Source organism: Macrobrachium nipponense, chromosome 34 (assembly GCF_015104395.2).
Source record: "Macrobrachium nipponense isolate FS-2020 chromosome 34, ASM1510439v2, whole genome shotgun sequence".
Classification (NCBI taxonomy): Eukaryota; Metazoa; Arthropoda; class Malacostraca; order Decapoda; family Palaemonidae; genus Macrobrachium; species Macrobrachium nipponense.
In genome coordinates, this window is record NC_061095.1 from 65,572,354 (window position 1) to 65,580,369 (window position 8,016).

The following is an 8,016-nucleotide window of genomic DNA, read 5'->3' on the forward strand; positions in this document are numbered from 1 at the left end:
AAACGCCGACCTAAATCATAATGGAAGGCAAAAGAACCAAAACTGACAAAAGAAGACGAAGGTTGTGGAATCTATCTCTACATATCTCGAAGATTTGCAAATGGCTGAATGGTCAGAAAAACCTATAGATAGATTCTGTGTAAAACCCAAAATAATTAAAGTAAAATGTTATGAATAACTGCTCATACCAAGAATAAAAAGCTCGTAGCAGGAAAATTCCAGCGAAGACACGTTAAATGATCTCAAGGAAATGTCCTCATTTCTTATAGAAATTATGATGCCTTGATAGAGATAGAAAAAAAAATCTAAATAATCAAAAAAAGCAGACGAGGGAATCGGATTACACCGAATAATCTTACTCAGACCGAAGATAAGGGAGAAGGGAGACATCTTGTTTCGACAATGTCAGTCCTTGTCAGGTAGGATGAAAGGCGAAGGAATGAGAGGGATTGAAATGTCAAAGCGAAGTGTCACCTGCAAAGGAAGATGTGGGTCAACTGGAGAGAGAGAGAGAGAGAGAGAGAGAGAGAGAGAGAGAGAAACCGTCTTCCTAAGACATAAATACCAAAGGAACCCACCTTTGGATACCTGGAATACAGTAGATCTTGTTACTTATATGATAAACTCACGTGAAATTTGACGGAAAACTTGGAATGAACGAGATTCCAGGAATTACTGGATTATGCAAATGAGCTCCAACCTAATCTGTTGTCAACATCTGATGAGCCAAGTGCCATGAAAGCACATTTTATAATGTGTCTTAGGAAGGCAGTCATATATTTGCTCAAATAAATTATAAGGAAATTAATGATTGATGTTGCTGCTTGGATTGCCATGGATAGCTTACAGACGAAAGTTCACTTCACTTAGAATTATTATCAGTGTTAATGGAATTGGGTATGCATTAACACAAAAAAGTTGATGAGTTTATTCTTCTTCTGTATCTCGTATTTGGAAACTGACCAAATCACTGTTTCTGGACCCTACTGATTCTGCAGCGTCAGCATCCTTACTGAAGGACGAGTTCATGCCGGAAAGTCTTTTTAAAATATGACTTGGATCATTATCCTTATCTCCCGAGATTTTATGATGACTGATTGTCTTTAACAGAGACATCAGTCCATTTTCCCTCTGATGATAATGAATTCATAGTTCCTTTCACGTTTTTTCCTGCAACCAAGGAAACAGTCTGAGAACAAAGCAGACAAGTTATGAAGCTTCAAATCAATCAGAGAAGACTGCTTTTGTTTCTGATATCTTGTAGCTGGGGCCACTTTTTATCAAGCTGCAATAATAAAAAAACAAATGCTAAGTTGTCAGGTCCTAGGCTGATCTCAGGAGCAAATTATTCTTAATAAAGATTGTTAATTCATAAGATCAATCCACGAACAATTACTATTCATGGTCGCAATGCCTAAAATGAGGATTAGAACTCATGCCTTAAATAATGACAAGATATAATATGAATAGTCTTTATTTTTTAGTTCCTACAGCTTCTACCCACAATCGAAAGCTCTCTTCCTTTTCTTCAAAAGCTGACGAATTCCGAAAGAAAGTAGAAAGGAAGAGAAGAGAAAGTACCTAAATAAGTTATTCCAAAGGGATATGAATTCCAGTTATTCGCGAGAAATGAGATTCAAATCTACGAAGAAAAGTGAGATTTATCGAGAAAAAAAAAAAAGACTTGCATTATCTCCTAAGTGAATAATTCCCTGTACCAACGATTGGTTCATTTTACCCGGGGAGAGAGAGAGAGAGAGAGAGAGAGAGAGAGAGGCAAACATTGAAGTTTGAGCAAAACAAGGTTATTGATGTCCATGGGATGGCGGGTGACGATGTAAAAATATCTCCCTTTTCATATCTGATGGATTTCCTTCGTGTTCCAAAACCCTGGAGACGATGTTAAGGATATGCAAATTGAACCAAACAAAAAAACTTCTTTCAGTTTTCTTCTGAAGATTGAAAAAGAAACCCACAAATTCAATTTGTAACTTGTTTACTTCTAAGTATTTAATTCATTTAGTTTTACTCCACACTCGAGTACTTCAGGCCCTTCTGTGGCCCCCACATTCTCAAGAGAGATGTTTGGGATGTTAGCCTGGGTCAAGGCCCAGCCGTCTTCTGGAACTTCTCGTTGTGCTGTCATTTATGCGATGGCTGTTCTGGTTTTCTTGAGAGTTGCCAATCCCCTCTTGTCGCTCGATATCCTGAGCTGATGGTCAATGGGATTCACCCTTGTGGTAAGGGTGTGGTCACCGAAAGACTGTTGGGCAGGAAACCTAATCTCCAGGATCAGCAGGGTCAATTTTGTGATATGCAAATTGTTATGTTTAACGATGAATGGAAATAAATACGTAAATAATTCTATATAAATATGTGAAGGATCCATTATTTGTAAAGTCGACTGTTTGTATTATTAAGTAGGATATTTCCCAACCAGAAAAAATAATAAGAAAAATAAGAGACTTTAATATTAAATAAACTTATGCTGATGCAGTCATAATTTCTAATGAAACGTGCACAAGAGGGTCACCTTCCTAAGTATTTATTATTGTTATTATCATTGTTATTATTATTATTATTATTATTATTATTAGTATTATTATTATTATTATTATTATTATTATTATTAAAAAATCCTCATAGTAGCACGAGTTTTCAAATGGAGAAGCAAATCCACAGTTATGTAAATGTACATATATTTAAATTTAAAAACAGCAAGGATAGCTTTCGGGAATCTGTTCGATTCCCCTTATCAATCTGACACGTTGATATAGCACTACAGCGAGGTAAACAAATCAGGAGTCAAAAATTAAGTGACTTGTTTATAAACAATGGAACCGGTCGTCAAGTATAAATCAGGCAATGCTGTCGTTTTCTGATGAAAGCCCCGCCAGTCGTCTGGAACGTCGAATTGGTCCTTGCCCAATGCGGTCGTTCTGATGGTCCTCTTCAACAGCATAGGCGCCGGCAGCTTCGGTTACTGGAAGTAGCCGAGTTACCTGAACGGGAGAAATAGAGGCAACCCCAGCATTAGATGTGGCTAAAGAGACAACACTATCATAATGTTCTTTATTCTTAAAGCCTTTAATATATTTCTTGAAAATAAGGTTACTGGTGAATTTATCTTCTTGTGTGAAGGATTTATTGCCTTCCATAAAAAAACCACTGTCTATCGCCGCATCCTCCACTAGCCTTCTTCTACCAACATCTTTACGTCTAAAAATTACTTTAGATTCTTCCCCCCAATTTATGCTGTGATCGAGCTTAAGGCTGTGAGTAACTAACGCATTGTTATCCGCATGCAACTGGTATGCTCTTTTGTGTTCCCCGATTCTAGTGGGCAGCCCTCTACCACTTTCCCGAAATATTTCGAGTCACATTCTGAACAGGGAATTTCGTAAACAGCAACATGTTTGTGATTCGTTCTTCTATTGTTGTGTATAAGAAGTCTTTAAATAGTGTTGTTATAATTAAAGACTATATTTGTTTTATCATTGTGATTTTTGTTAACAGTTTTCCGTATTCTGTTTAAATGAGGATCAAAAGGGAGGGCAAGACAATTCGTGAACTTCTTTTTGTCATTTTATAAAGGCGTTATATAAAATATGAGGGGTAACAAAGTTTTTTTTTGAAAACATCTTCAATGTGTTTAAGTTCTCTGTCAATGAAGTCAGGGTCACATATTTTTTTTCAGGGCTCTCAAAACAAAATTGACTAAGTTGTTAGTTTTGACTTCATTATTGTGCCAGGAGAAAAAATGAATGTATGTTTCTACATTGGTTTCTTTACGATATGGAAGATCAGTATGTCTAAAAGCGGCAACTTATCATCTGTTTCGTGTTCAGCTGTGAACTTGATAGAGGGCAAGATTCCATTATTAGACCAAAGGAAATTGTCAAAATTTGAAGGGTTGCCTTTCAAAAATAATGAAAATATCATCTACGTACCTCAACCCAGAAAATGGGTCTTATGAAGGTTCACAGTTCTGTAAAATCTCAACTTCAACAAATTCCATGCATAAATTGGCTAGAATGGGAGACAAAGGAGAACCCCATTGAAACACCAACTTTAAGAATAAAGAACATTATGATAGTGTTGGTCCCTTTAGCCTCATCTGATGCTGTGGTTGCCTCTCTTTCTCCCGTTTCAGGTAACTCGGCTACTTCCAGTAACCGATGCTTGCCGCGCCTATGCTGTTGAAGAGGACCATCAGAACAACCGCATTTTGGTTAAGGGACCAATTCGACGTTTTCCAGACGACTGGCGGGGCTTTCATCAGAAAACGACGGCATTGGGTGATTTATACTTGACGACCGGTTCCATTGTTTATAAACAAGTCACTTAATTTTTGACTCCTGTTTTGTTTACTTCGCTGAAAAGTTTTATCATCGTGTCAGATTGATATGGGGAACCGTACAGATTCCTGAAAGCTATCCTTGCTGTTTTTAAATTTAAATATATAGTACATTTACATAAATGATGGATTTGCTTCTCTAATAATAATAATAATCAATAATAATAATAATAATAATAATAATAATAATAATAATAATAATAACAACAACACTCAGGCAACAAATATCTTGTGATTACCAGCATTTGCATTAATAAAATATAATTACGATATTCTCCTAACCTTCGTGAACAAACATATCAATTTGCAGATTACAAAGCCAAAGCTATCAACTGTTTCGCAGAGTTCTGTCAGACCGAAATAGCAGGAACTTGGCAAAGGATCTGAGCATCGTGTGAGGCTTTCGAATCGAACAGGAGATTACAATATTCCCAAACTGGTTTGACTTGTAACCTGAGTATAGTCTCTGTCAAGAATTCTATCAAATGATTCGTTAACTACACCCGGCCACTTTGGTTATGTAATAGAACAAGTTATATTCTTTCGAGCTTTCTTTAGATCCCCAGCTGCAAACCCTTGTGAACTGTAGAGTAAACATACTATAATAAACCCAAGACGGCACTAAAGGGAAATCAGGCTGCAGAGAGAGAGAGAGAGAGAGAGAGAGAGAGAAAGAGAGAGGTTACAGTAAAATGTAAATTGCTGATAAATGAGAATGAATTGAAAATAAAATCGATACACCTGAAATTCAGGAGACCTCAGCAGCAGAGCAGAAACGACTTAGCTCATCACTGAAACATTTGGAGATCAGAAGATTCCACAAAAGCACTAGGCAGACTATTCTACATTTTACCTGTAGCCAAGATAAAACTCCTGGAATGAAACTCCCATTCCAACAAGACAAAGAAACCAGTCCCTACCGACAAAATGATCCACGAAAACACGAGTGAGACAACTCTTGGTTCTGAAGCACTCGTAAAAATATCAACAGACTATGATTTCTTTCCCAGAATACAGCTACTCATTCCCCATCATTTTTGGTCTCCAGAAACTGAAATTACGTTTGCGATTTGATTAATGAAGTGCAAACCATATTAAACTGCACTTGCAACCTGAATCTGAATGCTAAAGAGAAGTTGTGTGGTACATTGTGAATAATGGGTCCTTTTTTGTTTGGGGAATTTCATGGTAAAATTTTGCAGGGTTGGAAAGCATATTAAATTCTAAATCATTACTGGTGAAATCTAGAGAACTGTGACATACAGAGAGACCTTGTACTTTACAGACCTTACAGTTCGTTCGGGTTGCCCCAGGTCCCTCAGTGTGAGGCACCTCTCTAATGTCTACCAGAGAGTAGTTGCTATTACATCTTCCGGTATATTTTGCATCTTCCAATCTTGGATGGTCTGGGATGCAGTTTAGATATTTGTCGAGCTTATTCTTAAACACATCTACGCTCACTCCTGATATATTCCTCAGATGAGCTGGCAACGCATTGAATAGACGTTGCATTATCGATGCTGGTGCGTAGTGGATTAATGTCCTGTGTGATTTCCTTATTTTTCCTGGTATAGTGTTTTGGGCACTATTAATCTACCTCTGCTTGCTCTTTCTGATATTTTTAGTTCCATGATATTTTCTGCTATTCCTTCTATCTGTTTCCATGCCTGAATTATCATGTAGCGTTTCTCTTCTCCTTTCTAGACTATATAATTTTAAGGATTGTAGTCTTTCCCAGTAGTCAAGGTCTTTAACTTCTTCTATTCTAGCTGATAAAGGACCTTTGTACACTCTCTATTTGTGCAATATCCTTTTGATAGTGTGGGTACCATATCATAATGCAATATTCAAGTGAACTACGAACATATGTTTTATAAAGCATAATCATGTGTTCAGCTTTTCTTGTTTTGAAGTGCCGTAACAACATTCCCATTTTTGCTGCTTTACATTTTGCCAACAGAATTGCTATTTGATCATTGCATAACATGTTCCTCCTATTCATCATCACACCAAGAGAGAGAGAGAGAGAGAGAGAATGGGAAATACGCAGTAATACTCTGTAAGAAACGAAGACAAAGGGCAATTTACCTTTACGTTGGAGGATTACAGAAGACTCATTAGTTCCTCTCTCTCTCTCTTTACTTTCTCTCGCACACAGAACAGAGACTCAAAGGACAACACTCTTTTCATGTGTTCTCTATTTGTTTATTGTCTGTCCCTTCTTCCTTTGTAGCGATGATGGACAAAGAGAGACAAAAATGGTGCTTCTACTTAATAAAGACAATTGGATGCCTCCTTTTGGGTGAAAAGTTCAGCTCGCCTGTTTTTGTTTTTCTTTGATAGAAACTAAAAGGAAATTGACATAAAAAATGTTGGGTATTAAATCTTCCTTCTGAGGGACGGAATGGTATGAGAACCAGAAACATAGTCAATAACTAATGAAAAAAAAGCTTGCTAATTATAAAATGCATATTTGAGATACGAATTTCTCTCTGCTCAACAAAACGTCATGGTTAATTCTTATTAGTCTGAAACTTCAATTCGTCATTATCCAGGCATTGGAAACATGAAACTTTGTCATTATCCGGACATTGCAGAAATAAACCTCTTATTCTGAAACCACAATTCGTCATTATCCGGACACTGCAGACATAACCCTTTAATCGTAACTGATGTCCACATCTCGAGTCCCAAAATCCATCAACCCTCCAAAGGCGCCTCATCAGATGTACCATTCAGAGGCTGCTCCGAGCCAAATGCCCCGAGCACTGGGATGATTCTGTTCTTTAGAGTCTGAAAGATTCTCTCTCTCTCTCTCTCTCTCTCTCTCTCTCTCTCTCTCATATGCTTTATGGCACCGACTGAAGAAAGCGATTGGTTCATGAGATGTCTTTCACGCGATGTATGTTTGAGATTTTCCTTTTATTTGTTTCATAAATCACGTTGCTTCCTGAGGTATTGTTATACCTTCGGGTCGAACGTGGTATGCATCCAAAGCTACCAGATTCCTATTGTTCCCATTCCCAAAAGCTATCAATATTCCGGTGTGAATCCTGAATACCTGAATACAACTTCAGACTGTCTTATGACAGCGCTGAGAGTTTGATCATCCATCAGACCTCACAAGGAAGATGAAATGAAAATTGCAGCGAACAATGGTTTCATAACGAGAGGGAATTTTGGTAAACAATGGCTGATATCCTTCACAAGAATAGATATGATTTTTGGTAATACTGCTAAGAATATGCAATTTGCACAAGGCCTTGCCAAAAAAAATCGATCGAGCTTGAGTCAGAGTTTCATAAAACTTGCAGATAATGAAGTTCCTAACTTCCAAGCCATGATCTCACAAAATAAGATATTCCAACCCCATCAAAGAGGCTGCACAGCCGATAAAAACTAATTTGCAAAGAGCCAAGCACTTAACCCCTGACCCAGATCCTCCTGGGAGAGGAATTAAGGTCCATCACGAAGTTTTTTGGGGAAAATGTTAAACTTCCATGCAAAGCTCAGCACCCACTTCATATTATAACATCACCTTTAAGTAGATTTTGCAAACCCAAAGTAACTTTATCAACCCCATTCCGCCTTTCAGTCGCAAAATTAGGCGTAATTTACGCAGTGCTAAAATAGTCATTAAGACTACGCATTCATTTGTG